We start from the raw sequence: 6,000 nt of genomic DNA, 5'->3' as shown, positions 1-6,000 counted from the left end.
TTGACAAGTGTATATATAAGTAATTGTTATCAAAACAGCCGCCACTGAAAGTCCGATAGTTGCATACATTAAACGCTTAGATTGATAATGAGCCGTGTCCTTGGATGTGAGTACAGTCTGCATTATTATTGTTCTGTCTTTAAATAAAGTATCGTTGTGTTTCTCTGAAAATAAATTATATATAACTGTATGAATTAAGTATGAAATATATTGCTTATTGAAGTTGAAAATGATTCTTTTGATTTGATTATTTTAATAAAAAGATACATTAATATGTTTACTTTTGTTCCAAAACATGCTTGGTTTATGTGTATATCTAATAAATATTTATTAATGTTATGTGTTTTTGGAATGTAAACGTAATAGAAATGAAGATGTCAAATTCCAGGTTGATAATTGTATGATTTAGAAATGCATTGTTCATTGGACTATGGCATATTATGCATTACATACAATATACAATTGCCATTACATATATAAAAGCACACCCCTGTCTCATGTAAACATACATCAGAAACAACATACTTAAAGAAAAATAACATTTTTAATATACATTTATTAAATTTTATTGATTTAAGATATAAACATACTAGAATGGAACCTGGCCAATTTGTTTTCAAGTTAATAGTTGTATTCTTTATATCTTTATATTAAAAAAAAGAAAAGAAAAAAAACAAACAAATGCAATTTTCACATTGATTAAGGTACTTTAAACCAATTGTTATTCGCGTCGACTTTATTTCGCGATTAACTGCAGATAAACTGGTTCACGACTACTAATGTTCAGTACCAAGCCTTATCCAAACCTGTACTGTTATAAACACTATAGACAAAGCATTGATCCGCGGCGAGAAATATTTACGACGACAAAACTCTCGCTAACCTTGCGAAAATTTCTCGCATGCGAATAACAGTTGATTTACAGTATACTGTGGTTTCATATATATTCAAGGGTATCAATTTTCGTGGATAAAGTGAAAATCACAGTTTCAAGGATACGTAAATTCGAGGCCAATGACTCTATCAATACAAAATCTTAATAGAAATTGCACTTCAGTGAACATTTAATTTCGTGGATCAACTTAACAACGAAATCCACGAAAATTGGTATTCAACGAATATTGATCAAACCACAGTAGTATACATTAAAAACACCATTACATATCTACAAGCACATCTCCATCTCAAATAAACATACTTAAAAACCAACATACCTGATGCATTAACAAATGCATATCCTGTTCGAGGTCTTTTTTGATTTGTTAACAAGTGTAATTTTAAAATTTAAATATAAAAGTCGTTTGTCTATTTTTTTTATCTTCACATGCCATCATTGTACAACTACGAGTCATATCGTAAGAATTGCATGTAATAATTGGTTTGATTTTTTTATTCACTAAATTTGTTATTTTGATCTATTTACCTGATATTATTTTGATATATGGGTCTAGGTTTTAAAAAAATGTTTTTTATGAATAGAACAATGAGCCAAAGAGTTGATGATCATATATCTGATTGCTGAAAAGTGCTTCAAATAAAAATTCATCAATTTTTTTTTATCAAAAATAATTCTCATAATTCACCCTGCGATTAATTTTCCAATGATCTCCAAGTCGTCATGGTCTAAGGGAGACAAGTCCGTGGTAAACTTACTGTTACAGTGTAATACAGTAATGTTACATTTACTAAAAAGAAATATAATTGTAATATTTTGACGACAATGATTTTGTATAGTTTTTTATCAAAATGTATATTATCTAGCTACAGTGGTCTAAAATAACAATTAAAACAAAACACCTCCCTAAATAAATTAAATTTAAATAAACATTATATTTAAAAATGGTCACATTTTATCTCACCATTGTAGCTATATTCAAACGCATTATGTTCTGTTGTTTTACGCTGTAGTTTGAACCGATCATTAAATTATATGGTTGTTCTGAAATGATAAACAATCAAACACAGATATACCTTTTGTATACATAAGGCATGGAATTACATGAAGTATGTGTTAACTTTCAGCCGTAAATACTCCTTACAAATAAATTTTATTAAAACAGCATCATAATTTTCATCAATGAAGATAAATAAAAGTAACTGTGAAAAAAATACTTTGAGCACAATACCTTCTGTTATTTGTCTACATCCATTGATGTAATCACAGTCTTTCGCAGAACAGTTGCATTGTGACTGACATCCCAATCCGGAAAATAAGGGTGGACATTTGAAGCCATAATTTCTCCCATGATATCCCTTTTTACACGCTTAAAAATATTAAACTTAACAGTATAAGATCTACAAACACGATACTTTCTTTCAAACTCATAAAATAAAGATATCAATATACATTCGTAATACATGTTACACAAATGTGTCACTTACGTATGCACATAGATTGGTTCTTGTCCCACGTGTATCCAAAACAACATACTGTACCGTTTAATCTACATTATACATGTACACTGTACGTATTTAAACATCTGAATAGTATTTATTATTGGAAATGGTACCGAGTATTTCATAAGGATTCTAGTTAAAAAGGGTCAAACCCCCGCTACAAAACTACGTATCCTTGACAAATCTTCATATGTTCAACTTCAAAAATGTATAGCATTATCACTAAAACATAGCCAATCGCCACGTAATCTTTCATTTTTTTCGTTTTCGTGTTACCCTAGGCCTAGAGTTGATCAGTCTGATTTCGCTTAATTAACACTCGGATATTTTTTCAATTCTATCTAAAAATATGAGGAACTAAAATGTTTTGTCAAAGCATATTATAAGAGGATATATAATTTAATTTCAATTAGATACATCCTGCATGTATTTGAATTTGTGTGTTGATGCTAAATTGCAGATATGACAAGGATTACATCATATTTACACTGCTTTCCATGTTTTATAGAGTTTCCTCTTTCAGACATGTTTTAAAGAAGTACTTTCATTTTTAGCAATCACAAAGTTTGAAGGAAAAGAAGCGGCAAAGAGGTAAAAAATGTTGAAGGCATTTGACTTATACGTTAAACCTTTTGAGATTTCGATCTCCTAGTACCTGATTTCATTTTCTAAATACCGCTTATTTGCAAACAAGGATTTTTTTAATGATAATATTACGCTGTGTTATTGTTTATTTAACAGTTTACAACATTCTTGTAAACGTGTGTAAATATATATCATACAAATGGTTATTGATGCTACTGGAAGTCCGATTATAATGACTTTAAAACGAAAGAAGGATTTCATTAAACTTGTAATGTGTTTTCAAGTTTCAAGATTTATCAAATCAGAATGATTTTGATAAGTGTTCTTGAACATGTTGGTATTGTTAGAAATAAACATCCTTGCATATGTTGATTTTATGTTATACATCGACAGAGCTCCGATTACCGAATCCCTGATCATCATAATATTCAAAACTCTTGTGCATGCCTCATTGTATTCCAAATAGGCAAATGCATTTGTATCTATCAATTATCATAGATACGATTACATGTTATATTGTTATACCCCTGTAAAACAGTTACTATATAACTCTATTCGAAAAAAAAGTCCAGCATTTTGACTGTTGGACTGGAACTGTTAGATTGGAACTGTTAAAATCGACTGTTAAAAAAGACTGTTGACCGGTGACTTCACATTCCGCGAAAACGTGTTATTGATTAGAAGGGGTATAACAAAACAGTTGTTGACTGTGTCTCGTTCAACAGTTGATCTGTCGGACCGGCTCGCAAACTGTTGCCCGCGGCCTTCGGCATTTGGCAACAGTTTGCGAGCCGGTCCGACAGATCAACTGTTGCCCTCGACCCCAGTCAACAACTGTATACTGTTATACGCTTTCCTGTTGTAACATGTAATCGTAAAGTGAATTGACCGTGCATTCCATATACCCACTTAATTATGAATTAAATTACAAGTTTCTTTCGTAAATATTTCATTTTAGGATGCATTTCATCACCCCAGTGTTCCTTGTTTCTAACGCTAAAACTGATATGTAAAACGTGTGTATAAACATTTGAGAATGCTTCGGGAATAAAATTTTAATCGGCGGTGGTAATAAATTCCGAAAAGAGTACCTTAGGTAAACTTGTACATGTAAGAATGATGCAGAGGAGATATGATACATGCAGAAAATTGTCGAAAATTAACACAAATGAAATTAAGCTTACATATGCATAACGTCTTAGGACAATCCAATCAAATGCATTCACCGTTGGGTGTTTTTGTTAGGTTTTATTTAATATGGTTACTTAAATTTAGTACAAAAAGCATTAAAAACACATGTGCAAACAGTCCTAATAAATGCAGTCATTACTTAATACATATATTTACTATCACTTTTGGTTGTATATGTCTCGGTGCCCAAAAACAACATAAAAACAGTCTTATATTCTGAAATCAAACAGAAAGATCAACAATTATATACGACATGTTTTCCTTTATTTTTTCACAAACACATGGAAAATCTGAAATTGTGTTATAACTTAATAAATGCAGAAAAATTTATTTGAGATTTTCATCTATTCTTATTTACATTAATATCAGTAGCACATAAACACTAATTAGGAAGTTTACCTTTCATAGAGTATATACAACCGTTAACATGATCACAGTTTGAGCTATTACACGCACAAAAAGACCGGCATTTCTCTCCGTACATCGGGTATGGACACTTGGCGTTACAGTCTACTCCAAAGAATCCCTTGTCACAGGCTAAACATATAATTTGTAAGGATGACTAAGTTTTTAAATGAAATGGATCAATCATTTATTTATAAAAAAAAATTAGTGTTAAAGTTTCACATTAAGACATTCGGTAAAAAAGACTTACGTATACATCTATTAAGAGTAGTATCCAACTTGAATCCATAACAACATGATGTTCCGTCTGTTCTTCAACAATGTTATAAATTCGAAGAGTGATGTACGGATTAAAATTGATACCAGTTTTATTTTAAATCACTTTACTTACCTATTACAGACATTCATAGAAACAGCCGCAAGCTTTTGAATCAGCATTACTAATGCAATACGAAACATTTCATCATTCGTTTTCTACGAATGCGTTCAAAGATAATTCGTTTTGATTCTGTAATAGACTTGACTTTACTTAATTGAAACGTTCAATACTCATAAAAGCTTTGAAGTTTATTATAATTAGATTTTCTGAAATTGATAAAATAAGGAAATATCTAAAACAATAAACTATGATTATGTATTGTAATGCTTGATTTATCTATACACATATATCTGGTAACGTTCAGTATGGACGTCCTTATCGTACCAGTACCATTACATAACTTCCCTGTGAAACATAAAACAACACTTGTGTTATCCTCTGAAAAGCCCTTTTTCTACTGACCACGTACACTTTTAATTTATTTACATTATGAGAGTATATTTATTTTTTCGTTAAATCGTTTTTGATAGTCTTTTAATCATGGAGTATAAATTTGATGTTTTAGTGAGTCTGATCTTTTGTAATACTATGAGCATTATAACGAATGAACTGTTTAGATTGTTTTTAATGCAGGACTTTATCCGCAAGGTATTTTCATTGATGTCTGTGATCTGCTGTTGAATAAAGAGTATGATTAAGATACATCTATATGCCTGCCAAAAAACTTTGACACTGCAACGTGAAAAATACAAAGAGCAACTTCACGAACGTATTTGCCTGAATACCTCTATACAGACGGGAGTCATTGCGACCGATGTCCTTAAGCGAGACATGTAACAATATGTTCCGTTATAAATGTTATGAATACAAATATAACGGATAATCCTATGTTATCAAAAAAATTCGTTCAGTACGTCTTTGATTTTCATTGATATTCATTGCTAATGTGTTAGTGTATGTAACAGAATTTCATGTATTTTAATGATTACAGTTCTGCTACTGTATATACACATGTATTCAAAGGCATTTTTAGATAATCTAAGCTTTCTATAAAAATATAACGGTGAATGATGTGTAGCACACGTGTGAGAAGTTAACTGCAT

This window comes from Crassostrea angulata, chromosome 9 (assembly GCF_025612915.1).
Source record: "Crassostrea angulata isolate pt1a10 chromosome 9, ASM2561291v2, whole genome shotgun sequence".
In the NCBI taxonomy this organism is placed as follows: Eukaryota; Metazoa; Mollusca; class Bivalvia; order Ostreida; family Ostreidae; genus Magallana; species Magallana angulata.
Note: the sequence above shows the minus strand (reverse complement) of the source record.